At 42.4% G+C, this 16,339-nt stretch overlaps 1 protein-coding gene across 1 annotated transcript in view; it reads left to right on the forward strand.

Annotated features, from left to right (window-relative positions):
• Positions 1 to 16,339, forward strand: part of GABBR2 (gamma-aminobutyric acid type B receptor subunit 2) — an 862,687-nt gene that overhangs the window by 681,686 nt on the left and 164,662 nt on the right. The gene's annotated exons all lie outside the window — the stretch shown is intronic.

Below are 16,339 nucleotides of genomic sequence, written 5' to 3' on the forward strand. Positions count from 1 at the left end.
TGAAGTTCTTTACAAACAACACCAAACCCTTGGTAGTAGGTAAAAATCATGATGACACATATGCAGAAATATAGGCAGAGATAGTAAGTGATATATGTTATCCCAAAAGAATAGTGAGAGAGCTAAAATTAGAACTCAAGAGTTCTTGGCATTCTACAATCAGATCATTTCACAAGGCATATCGGAGCAGTCGACAAAGGCTTCCCTTGTTGACTGCAGTGCGTCCAGACTGCCCCGCTATGCCGCCAAACAGCTGATCAGCACAGCGTGGCAGCCATTTTGATGTAAATGAAGCGGCAATTATTTAAATCGCTGCTTCATTTTCATATGTCTAGTAAACTCATGTCTCCGTCGATGGAACCATGTAGTCTAGACATACCCTAGATGGGTAGTTCTTGTCACTTTGACTACATCTACACTGTGGAGCTATTTCAGTATACCAGAAGTATCCTGAAATAGCTATTCTGCATCTTTTCAGCACACCTGTTATTTCAAAATATAATGGGCTTACTGTTCTGACATCCCTGTAAACCTCGTTCCATGAGGGTTAAGGGACATTTTAGAATAGCATTTTATTTCAAAATTTGAAATAAATGAGCTATTTTGAGGTAAGGGTGTGGAATAGATGTACCCCCAGAGACTGGCGGGTGTTAGCATGGTAGTCATAGTATCCTACCCAATTACACTGAAGCTGGGTTGCAAGAAGTCCTGAACCTTCAAGTGTTCCTACTTCTACCTGTAGAATGACAGTGCACCACTGTCCCCTGTGTTGCCTGTTTGAGTTTAATTAAAGGAAACTCAGGGTCCAACCTGCTTCCTTCTGAAATAAGCCTCCGGATTTGCCATCTGTTTTCCTAGTATGTCATCAGGACAGAGTTAATTGCTATAAATATAATAATAATAAATATAAATAATAATATTATAAATATAATAATAATATTCCTGGGACAGCATTTCACAGATTGTGGGTCAGGACCCCAAAGTTTTAATGGGCCCTGTTTTAATGGTGTTGCCAGGGCTACTGCTGCCTCAATTGCCAGGGTCAAAGCCCAAGCCTCATTGCCAGGTGCTTCAGCCTTTGGTGGTGAGGCTCAGGATTCAACTTCAGTCCTGAGCAGCAGGGCTCAGCTACTGACCTCCACTCACCTAGGACTGAGGCTCTTGGCTTTCATCTTTGGCCCCTTTCCACCTGGGGGGCCTGGTCTCAGGTGGACTCAAATTTCAGTTTCCTTTCTTGTGGTTGTGTAAGAATTTCTGTTTTAAGGAGTGCGTAATAATACATTGAAGCTGGAGACCCCCTGCCTGAGAAAAATAATTTTGTCATAATAGTGTTAATAGTCTAAATGTATGTTTATAGTTTAAGGGCAAAAATGTAATGATTTTGTGTTTTAAAACAATACATATCTCTGAAAATTAAAAATATGCAAAGTGAAAAGGATATCATCAACTAGAATTCTAGTAGCTTGCTTTTTATGTAGTATCTCACTGTGCACCTGCCCCTGATGCAACCTTGCCAATTTTTTTTTTTTTTAGTTTTACAATCACACTTTTTTATCATTTCCCTCCTCCCTCCCGTTACTGTGTGAAAAACTCATAACAAGGGAGAAAATGACTGTTTATAGAGAGGAAACAGCAAAATTGACTATACACAAAGAGCTCTCAAATGCATAAAGTAAATGAACAGACTTTTTCTCTCCAACCTCTACTAATCTTAGGTGTTACATTTTAATCATATATATCTTTATGGTTTGGCCCAATATCCTGCCTGTGGGAAACCTCTTAAATGCTGTAATTTCAGCTGTAGCTACAGACCTCTTATAGCATGTTTGTTGTATTCTACATAGTAGAGTATATTCAGTATAACCACAAGAATTTATGGGAATTTAGATAACCACAGGGAGAAGTAACCACAGAAAAATGTGGTAGGGAAATAGGAAGGAGAACTCTAGCAAGCCAGAGCTGGCCTTCAGCAAATTTCTGTCCCTCACCCCACAATGAACTCTTTCCAGTCCTTGTTCATTTATTGTAACATTTTGACAGTTATATTTCCTATTAAGTAAAACTTTTAAAAATGACTTTACCTTCCCATTTGTTCTTTTCTCTGCCTTTGTGCTATTTGTTTCCCACTACTATGTATTTTAGCTTTTCCTTTGTCCCTTTCAATCAATTTTTTCTCAGTACAGTAAACTTCCGATAATACGGCACCTTTAGGACCCAGGGGGTGCCGGATTATCAAATATGCCGGACTATAGGAAGGGGGGGCTATGAGGGGTCTGAGGTGGAGGGGGGGATGCAACCCTCGGCACTGCGGGACCAACCTAGCAGCACCCCAGCTGCTCTGCCTCAGACTTCCCCAAGTCAGCCGCTGCTGAAACTGACCAGCGGCTGACTCCGGGAAGCCCGGGACAGAGCGTGCTGTGCCCCGGGCCTCCTGGAGTCAGCCACTGGTCAGTTTCAGCAGCTGCTGACTTGGAGAATTCTGGGGCAGAGCAGCTGGGATGCTGCCGGGTTGGTCCCCTAGCGCCGAAGGGCGGTGCTAGGGGACCAACCCGGCAGCACCTCAGCTGTTCTGCTCTAGGTGTCCCCAAGTCAGCCGCTGCTGAAACTGACCAGCGGCTGACTCTGGGAAGCCCGGGGCAGAGCAGCTGGGGTACTGCTGGGTTGGTCCCGCAGCGCCGAGGGGCAACACCACAGGACCAACCCAGCAGCACCCCAGCTGCTCTGCCCCCGGCTTCCCCGAGTCAGCCACTGGTCAGTTTCAGCAGCGGCTGAATCGGGGAAGCCGGGGGCAGAGCAGCTCCAATTGTCCAGCTGCCCGGAGCACTTCCAGGTTCCGGGTGGTGCCGGACCATCAGGAGTGCCGGACCATTGGATGCCGGACCACTGGAGTTTTACTGTACATTTTTTTCTGTGGGCTTGTCTAAATGAACAGTTTGGGTACATCTACACAGCAGCATTATTTTGGAATAACTGACATTATTCCAAAGTAACGTAGTGCGTGACAACAAGCCTTTATTTCAAAATAATGTCAAGCTGGAGGACTTCTTACTCCAACTCCTGTAATCCTCATTTCACAAGGAGTAAGGGAAGTCAAAGGAAGTTCTTCCTTTAACTTCTTGCTGTGTAGACAGTGCCTGAAGTCGAGTTAAGATATATCGACTTAAGATATGCAATTGACATAGCTGAAGTTGTGTAGCTTAATTCGACTTTAGCCTTGCTATGTAGACATATCCTTGGCTCAAGGCAAATTGGGATGTAAATCTAAATCTATAGTACACTAGCAAGCCATGCATGTCTGTGTGTGCCAAGCTGGTGCACACACCAAAAGTGTCCTAGTGCACTACTCGTGTTTCAAAGTGGAATACATGAAAGCTCAGTAGGAAACTTGTCATGCATGGTAGCTGAGTCCACATTCTCAATGGCTACGTCTACACTGGCCCCTTTTCCGGAAGGGGCATGTAAATTTCATGAGTCGTCGTAGGGAAATCCGCGGGGGATTTAAATATCCCCCGCGGCATTTAAATAAAAATGTCCGCCGCTTTTTTCCGGCTTTTAAAAAAGCCGGAAAAGAGCGTCTAGACTGGCCCCGATCCTCCGGAAAAAGCACCCTTTTCCGGAGGCTCTTATTCCTACTTCGAAGTAGGAATAAGAGCCTCCGGAAAAGGGCGCTTTTTCCGGAGGATCGGGGCCAGTCTAGACGCTCTTTTCCGGCTTTTTTAAAAGCCGGAAAAAAGCGGCGGACATTTTTATTTAAATGCCCGGGGGATATTTAAATCCGCCGCGGATTTCCCTACGACGACTGGTGAAATTTACATGCCCCTTCCGGAAAAGGGGCCAGTGTAGACGTAGCCAATAGGTATGCAGGGTATTAATATGATGTAGCTTCACACTCTGGTTTGCTGTGTATTTACTGTTCAGCTAAACAAGTCATAACTGATGCAGTAATTATTCTCCATTTTCCCTTTTTCCTATTCCACCTCTCAACTTTGACAAGATGCAAACATGGCACACCCTATGTGATAGATACAAAATGGAGGGGAAATTATTATTCATATGGGAAACTTAAAACTTAGCATGTTATTTACACAAAAGGATGAGTCCATATTTTGTAACTTCAGTTTCACAAGTATTTATTTCTGATATATAGTATAATAATAATAATAATAACAACAAGTAATAATCAATATACATATTTGTATGGGATATAAGTAATTTTGGGACCAAAACTAGATGAATATTGTGCCTTGAAAGGAATGACATCTATCAAGATTCTGATATTCATCCCTCTAGTTTCTGGGTGTCTATTAGTCATTGATGGATTTCTTATCTATCCATTGAAGAGAAGTGCCTCCAACCCTTTCATTTTTCTTTCCCTGTATAATGATGAAACCAAAAAAAAACAATTTGAAATTAAAAGAAATAGCCATTTCATTCTGAAATTTTCTGTCAAAATACAAAAAAGTGAAGCCAAAGATGACACTTTCCAAATAAAAAATATGACTTTATGTGACGCCCCATTTCTCGTGCGAAATTTTGACAGTGGAAAAATACCTACTAGCTCTAATAGTAAGAAAAAGCAGTAACCAGAAGGGAAGGGCACTGGCTGCTAGGAAAAGAAGCCACTCACTTCAGCAGTACCAGTTTCAACAGTTCTGTATGCTACTGCTGGTAATGACTGTCCCTCACAGGTACCTGTCAAATTTATGGGTGTGGATGCAAAAGTGCATGGCTACAGTGGAAAGAAGCACAACAGCATTCACTGGGCCCAACTTGTATATAAAGTTAGAATCTGGGAACAATGTTTTACACCAAAATATAAACCTCTACAAGTAAGAATTTAAAATAAAACTGATAATAGGGCCTAAACCGTAGTAGAACTCAAAGACATTTCTATAATAATACCAAGCAGAGAGACATTTTTTTCCTTTGCAATATAGTGGAATGCTTGCAGTGAGTCATTTCTTTGAAGTGTAAATGTACTTTAAGAGGGATGTTAAATATTTCAAGTAATTGGTATGAACATAAAATCTCTCATTAGTGTCTCCTAGCTGGCTGCAAAATGCAGATAAGAAAGTGCATGTGCTGGTACAAGAAAATGTTCAAAAATTGTTGAGGGAATCTATTCCTGCATAGAATTGCCTCTTTTTCTTGCCGTCTTTCTCCATGTAGCCTGTATCTACCGCAAGAACACTAGTTAAGTGGAAAATTAAAGCACTGTGTGCATGTTAATCTCCCTGACACAAGGCTTTTCCTTATACTAACATGTCATACTGGATCCAAGCTGCAGACCAAAGTTACTCTTTTACCTTCTTCAAAGACAGACTTTGAATGCTTCTTATTTTTAAATGATTCCATTTATGTCATCCGTTTGATTTTGAAATGCATTTTAAGTAGCATTCATTGATGCTCATTCTGAAATTGATTTGATTTGTCTAAAATGAAATGATAACAGTAATTAATATCCCATTTCATGGTTAATTTAAATAAATCACATGTGAAAAATACAAACATTAAGTGATAAAACTAATTATTCAGGCCTGGGTTGTGACATTTGACCATTGCCCATAATAAGGAGCAGTGTGGAGCTGTATTGCATTCCAGAGGTGCCAGGCATCTAAAATCTTCATGCTCATTGCTACCCCCAACCCTCCTTGGTGAAAGATCTGGGTCTAGAATTCATGTGTTATTACAGTATGGCTCAGTGTACATTATTCACCTGAGCTACAAAGTATCTTGTGGAGAAGATGTCAGAACTGCAGTATGTCCAATATTTTCTATTGATATCCCAGATCCAATCTATTAGTAAATATAATTAATCTTTGCAGGCTCTGACCTAACCTGTGTTTTTTCAGTACCTACTGACTTAAGCTAAATAATTATCAGAGAAAAGAATAAGAATCAAATTGATCATGCTCTAGAAGTACCTACATAAAGGAGAAAAGATCTGCATTAGGGAGCTCTTTTATTTAGCAGACAAGTGGCATGGTGACTGAAAGACAGGGTTAGAAAAGCTCCCATTTGGGAACAAGATAGAACTTTTTAGCCATGCTGGCAATTAATCATCTTTGGCATTGATCACATCTTACAATGTGATAAATACATCAGCATTTGGGCTCTTCAGACCAAGATTGAATGTCTTCCTACAAAATATGCTCTAGTTTATCTATACAGTAGGGAAAATTAATTTCCTTCAATGCAGGAGTTACAGGGCAAAATTCTATGGCCTGAGTTATGCTGGAAGTTAATGGCTCTTTCTGGCTTTAAAACTCAAGAGTCTATGAATTCTCTGCTTTTACCATCTGTCTTACCTGAGAACAAAGGGAGCCAGTTGAGGTCACTCAATTAAGGTGCACTGCAAACAATGGAACAGCCAATTCTGGTGATTATTTCAATATTAATATTTACCAAGCTGGTACAGAATAATTTTGTGTTACTTTATTAACAATCAAAAGTCCAAACAACTCTGTTCCCTTAAAGTACACAGCCTCAGGCTTTCACCCAGACACCTCAGTCAGATAAATGTCTATCAATCCCAAACAATTAGACACATAACCTTCCAGGCCAATGAATATTTCAGTCCTTATCTATAAATACTATATATATAAATAATATATAGGTGCGTCAATCCATCCATCTGTGAGTCATTTGTTCAATAACTCCTCCTAAATTGTAAGAGCTAGGCCCACCAAATTTGCTATGGAGTTTCCTCTTATCCTAACTTAAAGCAAGATCAGGGTTTGGTTGTGCCAGGACAATGGGATGTGCATGGTATGTTATTGTTTCTCATAAAATGAAAAGGGGGAGGGCCTGGGAGGAGAAATACCGTATTTTCCGGCGTATAGGGCGACTGGGCGTATAAGACGACCCCCTAATTTTTTAATTAAAAGATAGGGTTTCATCTTATACCCCAGCGCCCCTCTGCCTCCTTTGCTCCCGGTGTCCCTGGTCTGCTGGAGATGGTCCCCAGCAGACCAGAGGCACCGGGAGCAAAGCCGCAGCAGCTTTGCAAAGCCTCGGGGGAAGCCGGCGGGGGGGCAGGGTTTATTTTTCAACAGATCTACATCTAGACTGCCAGGGTATTTTTTCTGGAAAAAGCTCCATTTTGAAAAAAACAGTGCCAGCCATGTTTATGCTAATAAAACACGGGATATTTAAATCCCTGCTTCATTAGCAATTTTGATGTGCCTAATCTACATTCCTCTGTCAACAGAGAGGTGTAGTCTAGACATAGCCTCAGTCTGATGAGAGCCTTCCTGGTTTCAAATGGCCTCACTATCTCTAGTGCATGCTCACCAAGTACGTGGCAAAAGACCACACCTGAGAGACCCACAATCAGCCCTCTGTGTATAGCTGCTGTACAGTTGAAGACGCTGCACATCTGTTAAATGGCTGCTCATGAGGTGCTGGTCTATCAAAAAGACTTTCCAGACTTTACAGTGCTGGCACCCAGGCTGTTTATTGAATGGTTGAAATGAATGACACTGGCCTAAGCTCTTCTGACATATTTGACTTTTTTTTTACTTCTACAGCTGTAATTCATTGTGTTTTGAATTTTTTCCCCATCTTTATTGTACCACTTGTGCATTTGCCAATAATAATTCTGTTATATCTGAGAATAGAGCCTTGACCGACATTCCCAGGACTCTTACACTGTCCTGCTTCCCTGGAGGAACCAGACAAAAGTTTTGTTTTCCCTAGGGTGAATGCTCAGGTGCCTCTTACATCAATTCTTCACACTGAGACAATGACCTATGAGGCATTGTGTTTGTGTCTCAGGCAGAAATCCATCTGATGCTTCCTGGAGGGCTGTACAGCTCTGCACTGCCCTCAGTGCAGGGATGTGGCCAACTGCCATAAGCAAGTCCAATGTTAATTGTTAGTCATATTCCATTTTAAATTCCAAAGTTCTCAAAAAGTAGGATTTTTAAGCAAATTGAGATTCTTTGTAATTCTAGGAGCATGAGAATTGTAATATTGTAAATGGGGTTCACCTAGCCCACTAGCTTGTGTCTGACAGTGGCAGTAGCAGGTGCTTCAGAGGAAGCCATAAGAAATCCACATTAGGTAGATGTGGAATAATCTGCCCCCCAGTGTGGTGACTCATCATGATGTCTAATTAATTGTTGTAAATGCTAAAGCCCAAGCTTTAGTATCATTTCCAACTTTTTTGTTGTCATTAGTTATGATCATTCTAGGTATTCTTGATACCGAAGGGTATGTCTACACTACCCCCCTAGTTCGAACTAGGGGGGTAATGTATGCATACCGAACTTGCTAATGAAGCCCGGGATTTGAATTTCCCGGGCTTCATTAGCATAAAGCCGGAGCCGCCATTTTTAAAAGCCGGCTAGTGCGAACCCTGTGCCGCACGGCTACACGTGGCACGGACTAGATAGTTCAGATTAGGCTTCCTCGTTCCACGAGGCATACAGATAGTTCGGATTAGAAGCCTAATCCGAACTATCTAGTCCGTGCCGCGTGTAGCCGCGCGGCACGGGGTTCGCACTAGCCGGCTTTTAAAAATGGCGGCGCCGGCTTTATGCTAATGAAGCCCGGGAAATTCAAATCCCGGGCTTCATTAGCAAGTTCGATATGCATACATTACCCCCCTAGTTCGAACTAGGGGGGTAGTGTAGACATACCCTAAATGTCCAATCCCTTTACAAAAATCTTGTTAAGTTCTTGGACTCAGGAATGTCTTATGGCATTGATTCTACAGTTTAGTCACGTCTTGAAATGCATTTCCTTTTATCGCTTGAGAATTTGCTATGTTTTAATTTCATTGAATGTTATCTTCTTCTTGTGATATAAAACAGAGAGAAGTTCCCAATCTACCTTTTTTATATACTTTTATCATGCCTCCTCTTATTTGCCTTCTTTCTAAAATAATCAATCCCACTCTTTTTCAGTCTCTCTTTGCATGAGTTTTCCCAGGTCCCGGATCATTTTCATTACCTTTTCCTTAACTTCCTCTAACTCTGTAATAAACATTTTGAGATAGGTTGACCAATACTTCACACAGTGAGGTCACACCATTAAGTTACATAAAGGGATTACAATGTTCTCCACACTATTCTCCATCCCATCCATCTGTATCGCAAGCTTTTATTACCATTTTTGGCCACAGCTGCTCGTTGAGCAGAAGTCTTCCCTAGCTGTCTATAATGGGGCTTAGGTCTCTTTCCTCTATTGGTTCTGTACATTTAAAACCTAGTTTGGTGCATGAGTAGTTTAAATTTTCCCTCCAGAGTGCATTACTTTGCTCGCACGGTGAATTTTATTTGCCATCATGGTGCCTATTGTCCTAACTGCTTTAGGTCTCCTGGAAGTTTCTCACAGTGTTCTCTGGTCCCTACTAACCTATATTACTCTGTGTCATCTGAAAATTTTTCTGCATCACTATTCTTCTCCCATCCCAGATCGTGAATAAATATATTCAAAACCATAAATACATCCATGGAAACTGGAAAGGAATCTTGAGGCACCCTGTTATTAGCTATGATGAAAACTGACTATTTAAGCCTACTATTTGTTTTTCTATCTGTAGGCCCCCTTTTTAATCTATGGCAATATTTTGCCCCTCATCCCATGTCTACATAGCTTCTATAGTAGTCTTTTGTATGGGACATTGTGAAAGGCCTTTTAGATGTTCAAATGAATTATGTCTACCTGTTGCCATTTATCCACTATTTTACATTGACTTTAGGCTGAAGAGACCATGAGACTGACACTGTAGCCCCCCGGCTAGGGCACTCATTTGGGAGACCCAAGTTCAAGTCCTTCCTAAAATGAGTATTTAAGTAATTTATATAATGTGGAATAGCTTCCTCATTGAAATTGAGAGAGGGATAGCCCAGTGGTTAGGGTACTTAACTGAGAAGTGGGAAACCTGGGTTCTAAATCAGGCAGAGAAGGGACTATGAACATATGTGTACAACATCACTGCACCTGGTTGGTTCAAGGATAGGGTTCAAGGAAGAACTAGATAAATTAATGGAGGTTGGGTCCATCAATGGCTATTAGCCAGGATGGGTCGGAATGTTGTCCCTAGTTTCTGTCAGAGATTGGGAATGGGTCATGGGAAAGGGATTGCTTGAAGATTCCCTGTTCTGTTCCCTTCCTCTGAGGCATCTGACATTGGCCTCTGTTGGAAGACAGGATACTGGGCTGGATGGATCTTTGGTCTGACCCAGTATGGCTTATGACTAACACCACCTCATCATAATTCAGTGGGCCATCTTAGCAAATACCTACCGGGGTATGACTCATAGAAGAGATAGGCAAGCGACACCTAGGGTATGTCTACACTGTGGGGCTATTTTGGGATATTTCCTGAAATAGCATAGTCCATGTCTTGACAGTGTCCCCATTATTTTGAAATAGCTTTCAAAATAACGGACTCACTATTCTGATGTCTCTGTAAACCTCGTTCCACAAGAATTAAGGGATGTTTCAGAATAGCAGTTTATCTCTAAAGTTTTGGCCTAAGCAAAGGGGCATGGGGGCATCATTTGAGCTCCCCACCTCAGGTGCCAAAATGTTGTGGGCCGGCCCTGAGAGTTTGCCTCTGTGACATTATTTTGCAGGTTTAGAACCTTTTCCAGATGCAAGTACCTTCATGTTTTAACTGTTTTATGATCATTTAATTCAGCAAATTCTGAGGTGTTTAATCATTTGATTTCAATAGGCATTTGCCTGACTATAAAAAATGAATACGAAATCCAGACTTCAGCCAACACAGTGTAAGTCATGGCCACAGAAGCTCTTATTATCAGGACTATTAATTAATGCGATGTAAATCATGACATGTAAATCATGTCTACTGCTGTAGATAGATTTCTAAACCATAGAAGTGTAAAACGGGTTGCATCTTATAATGAGTCTATGTGTGTGCAAATAAAACACATACCGCACATAATTACAAGTTAATAATTTTATAACTTATTAATATATATAATATTAATATAATTGAGAAATCATGAAAATATTTTGATTTAAATCTTTTGAATGTGCAATATATAAATGGTCTGCTTCATTATCAGTAACAGAGCAGAATGAGATCAGCAAGCTCTCGAGCATGTTTAGACTGATCTATTCTGATTGGAGTGGGTGAGAGAAAGGGAGAAGCAGTGTGGAGCTGTTTTTCTCACTAGAAGGTTTACATTCCATCTTCTGTCTGAAATTGAATCTTGGCCATTATGACAACTATTCCCAATGATGCAACTGGTATACATCTGAATATATGCAAGGCATTGGGTTTTTTTCTGACCTTTTTGTCTATTTATGTCTACTGGGAAACTAGGATTTATTTTTGTCACCTTTTTTCTGTCTCATTTCACTGCATATGTTCTGAAATCCAGCTTTTTAGGCAAGCTGACTACATTTATCCCTTTCACTATTCTACCATCTCTGAACTAATTAATTCTTTTAACTTATGAGGAAAAAATCAGGAATAGTTATAATTGCTGCATTTGTTTCCCAGTGCTCCTGAAAGATAAACAGTTAAATATTGTTAATCTTCAAACCAGTGGCATATAAGAACAATGAGAATCAGAGAGAATCATATTCACAGCCCATTTTATAACAGCCACTTTGATGTCATTCGTAGCTCAAATTCTACTCTCGTTTTCACCCTTGCAGCCCCCCTAAACACAATGTTTCTGCACCCATGTATACGAGTGCAAACTATGCTCTGGTATTTAATGTGGTGTTTGTAGATCTTACAGCTCATGGCAGGGCTCAAATGGTTTGGGAAAAATAACATCCTCTGCCAAACCTACACATTTCTAAAACCCTAAGAACATTTAAGTTGCTGAATGCTCGCTTTAACTTTAATGGTTTCAAAGACATTTTGAGGGATGTTAACACTTCTTGCCTGAAATATATATGGACAGGAGATTTACATTTCTGTGTTATTGTGAGTGATAAAAGAAAACACTACTGATCACATCTCAGATCACCTTGCATATGCCTCATCTCCATTTGGGTCAGGTTCCAAGCTATATTAATTTTAAATTATTAACAAGAAAAGCCTGGGAGACCTTTCATGTTGTTCACATTACGGGGGCAAGGAGTTGGGATGTGTAACATGAGGGCTTTTTGAACATTTGTAATTAAGAGGAGTTCTTGCTTCATTTCTATCACTGCTCCCCTTCCTCCCTGTCCTTGGGTTTACCTTTATTCTGCTGCCTTAAACAACAAAGCTTTGAGGCAGGAATGTACAATTCCAACAAAGAAAAAGCGTTCAATATTGACCTGTGCTGAGGATCCATCCCAGACTGGTAGTTCCTTGGGGTTCTCCCTGCAAGACTTCTGACCTTCTTTCTGGCCTTGCATTGCCTCAAAAACAGCTTTTTTTTTCTTGCTGAAATAGAGCTAATCAAACTTACCTGATCTAGCTGTCAAAGTGACTCTGCATCTCCAAGAGACAGACAGATTCAATCCAGGAGTTACAGTGGTGTAGCCAGGATTCCTCACCAATAGAAGGCAGAAACAGAGGCTTAATATAACAAGTTGCCCACAGTCCTAATCCACCAAGCAGCAGGGAGGCAATTTGGACATGCCAAAAGTTGATAGGGCTAGGTCAGGCCAGGAGGGGGCAGTGTTAGGCAAATTAAGAGATGTGCTAATTCCGTGCCAGGCTACACTAGATATAAGAAGCCTGGGAAGAGGACAGCAGCAGTACCATTGCCTTCTTGCCTGTAGGATTCATCTCCTCTTTTCTGAAGTAAAACTGTCCCTGCTGACACACAGGTATGCAAACTGCACCTCTCTGCACCCATAAAGTTGAATCTAGCTCATCCTAGCAACACCATAAAAGAAAGAAAATATCACTATCTTGCTCTCTGAGCTGTGACTTGACCATGACAATAATTCAGGTTAAATCGTATTGACTGTAAAAATGTAATAAATAAAGCTAGTCTGGCCTTTGCATTTGTTGAAAACCAATATTATTAATATAACTAATAAAAACTAATATTAGGAAAGCAAAAAATAGAAAAACTAAGCATAAAACCTAGTCAAGGAGTTATATGAGAACATATAACTCCTCTCAAATCATCACCAGACTCCAGAACACCCCCACAGTCTGAAGCCTGACATTCTAAAATGGCGTTAGATTTCTCAAGTGGTTCTCAGTCTGAACAGAGTGAAATATCTAAGTACCTCCAATGACTGAAGCACTGAATGTGGATGTAGAGATGGAAGTATTCTGCTCTATTGTGTGATAATGCACAAAAGATTCTAACTTGCAGCCAGAACCAAAAATAAACAAACAAACAAATTAGAGGGAGTGGAACGAAAATAGGGACATATGCAAGTTCTGTTTTTTAAAATGATGACATGACTAGCAGGTACGAGGGTATGTCTACACTACAAAGTTAGTTCAAACTAACGGACGTTAGTTCGAACTAACTTTCATAGGCGCTACACTAGCGCTCCGTTAGTTCGAATTTGATTCGAAATAACGGAGCGCTTAGTTCGAACTAGGTAATCCTCATTCCACGAGGATTAAGCCTAGTTCGAACTAGCTAGTTCGAATTAAGGGGTGTGTAGCCCCTTAATTCGAACTAGTGGGAGGCTAGCCCTCCCCAGCTTTCCCTGGTGGCCACTCTGGCCAACACCAGGGAAACTCTATTGCCCCCCTCCTGGCCCCGGACCCCTTAAAGGGGCACGGGCTGGCTACGGTGCCCGTGCCAGGTGCAAGCCTGCCAGCACCCAGCCAGCAGACCCTGCACCTGACACGGATCGAGCCACCCACCCAATGCCCCCCATCCCTCCCCCTCTTCCCGGGACCAGGCTGGCAGCTCCCGGGACCTTGCCCGGGACCGCAAGAGGCGGGCACCTGCCTGGGCTAGTGAGGACATCATGGACCTCGTCCACGATCTCTGCACTAGGCACAGGAAAGTGGCCGGCTTGGGCAGGATAGCTGCCAGCCTGGCCACCCAGGAGCAGGTGTGAAAGAGAATCAAGGGGGTCCACTGAGACCCCCGACCCTGAGCCCTGAGCTTACAATGGCCGTCCTGGGTCAGACCAAAGGTCCATCTATCCCAGTAGCCTGTCTGCCGACAGTGGCCAACCCTAGGGACCCTGGAGGGGATGGACCGAAGACAGTGACCAAGCCATTTGTCTCGTGCCATCCCTCTCCAGCCTTCCACAAACCTTGGGCAGGGACACCACTCCTGCCCCCTGGTTAATACCACTCCATGGACCCAACCTCCATGACTTGATCTCACTTCCCTTTAAACTCTGTTCCAGTTCTAGCCTTCACAGCCTCCTGCAGCAAGGAATTCCACAGGTTGACTCTTTGCTTTGTGAATCATAGAATCATAGAATAATAGGACTGGAAGGGACCTCAAGAGGTCATCGAGTCCAGCCCCCCGCCCTCAAGGCAGGACCAAGCTCCGTCTACACCATCCCTGATAGATGTCTGTCTATCTCCAGAGAGGGAGATTCCACCACCTCCCTTGGCAATTTATTCCAATATTTGACCAGTTTCTGTAACTAGTTTGAAGCCTGCTACCCATTCCTTTCCTTTGGTGTCCTCTAGTGCTTCTTTATGGGAACTAATGAAGAACTTTTCTGTATGCATCCTCTCCACCTAACTCCTGCTTTTAGAGTCCTCTATCCTGTCCCCCCTCTATACTGTCCCCCCTCCGTCTCCTCTTTTCTAAGCTGAAAAGTCCCAGTCTCTTTAGCCTCTCTTCATATGGGACCTGTTCCCAACCCCTGATCATTTTAGTTGCCCTCCCCTCTCCTAGCCTCTCTCTTCCCCTCTCCCACCTCCTTTTCCCAGTCTCCCCCAGTTTTGTTCAATAAAGACAGATTCCATTTTGGAAGACACGTTATCTTTATTTTGTACATCAAGAAGAGGGGCTAGGGAAGGGTAAGTGGAAGGAGGTGAGGGAGGAATGGGGCACGAGCCCCCGATGGGGATTACTGGGCTGGCTCTGCGGGCTTCTGGGGGTGGAAGCTCTCCTGCAGCCCCCCAGTTGCCCCCTCTCCCCAGATGGCAGCCTGCGGCAAGTGCAGCCGGGCTGATGGCCGAGTGTTGTGATGTGCCCAGTGTGGGCACTCAGGGCACTCCAAGCCAGGACTGCTTTGCAAGCGGGGCACCCCTGAGAACTGTCTGTCCGGGGTGGGGGTCGGGACCCTTTAAGCACAGCCCTCGGCTAGCCCGAGACAGCATCTCCACGCTCTAAGTCCTCCTCTGATGCCCTGCCGGCACTGCTTCCGGCCATCCTTAACCCTGCTTCAGGGTCCACTTACTGTGGACGCACTAGTTCGAATTAGCAAAACGCTAATTCGAACTAGTTTTTAGTTCTAGATGCGTTAGTTCGAATTAGCTTAGTTCGAATTAACTAATTCGAACTAAGTTAGTTCGAATTAGCGCTGTAGTGTAGACATACCCCTACATCCAGAAAAGGGCCTCATTTTTCAGCATGATCCGATGCAGTAGCAGAGCATTCTAGAAAGTTCACAGAAAAAATCCAATGTCAGCACCTCCAAGACAACAGCTGTTGTATAGCAATTGCTCTCTTATAGATTCATTTGTAATATTCAGTCACCTGACAGCAAGATGTTTCAGAACTTGCTGTTGTATAAATTAGCTCAGTCAGTAACACTCCATTCCTATACATAGAAATTCTTCCAGTGCTTTCCCCATCCAAATATTATTAAATATGAACCCTGCCCTTCAAAAATGCACCAGGCACATTCAGGATATTCTATCTTTAAGTCTGAGCCACCTTTTTTTGCAGTTAGGAGCTATGATTTTCCAGTCCTCAAAAGCACTGACTCACATTGAACATCTCTTTAACCATGGATCCAGGTCCAAAAAGATCAGAGTTTGCTACTGTTCCTATTCGGTTATTTGTAATATGGATAGTCTAGTGTAAGAAAAGGTTCTCTCGCCTCATTTTCTAGCAAAATATCATGTCATCCTTTTTAACAGAGAAGCTAATAAACAGAAGCCAAAAAAGTAAAATTATGTTAGGGAAGAACAAAAACACAAGAGGAATTTTTCAGACCGCATGAGTTTCAGAGGAGACAATTTTCACCCCCTCAGTGACAAAACCGTAGGAAGGGCAACAAAGAGGCTGATGTTAAAGGGGATGTCATAGAGCACATAATGGGCCTGATCCAAAATTGGCTGTAGTCAATGGAAAGATTGTCATTGACTACTTCAGTGGGCGTTGGTCAGGCCCAATTTGTGTATTTTGTCCATTAACAGACATTCTGTTGTTCATTTTTAAATACTCATTTTCTATCCAACAGGGCCTCCATCCAGATGCTTCTGCAATCTGCCTATATCGGGCATGTACTATATTTTATTTTTTGA

This window comes from Pelodiscus sinensis, chromosome 2 (genome assembly GCF_052426305.1).
Source record: "Pelodiscus sinensis isolate ZL-2025 chromosome 2, ASM5242630v1, whole genome shotgun sequence".
Taxonomy (NCBI): Eukaryota; Metazoa; Chordata; order Testudines; family Trionychidae; genus Pelodiscus; species Pelodiscus sinensis.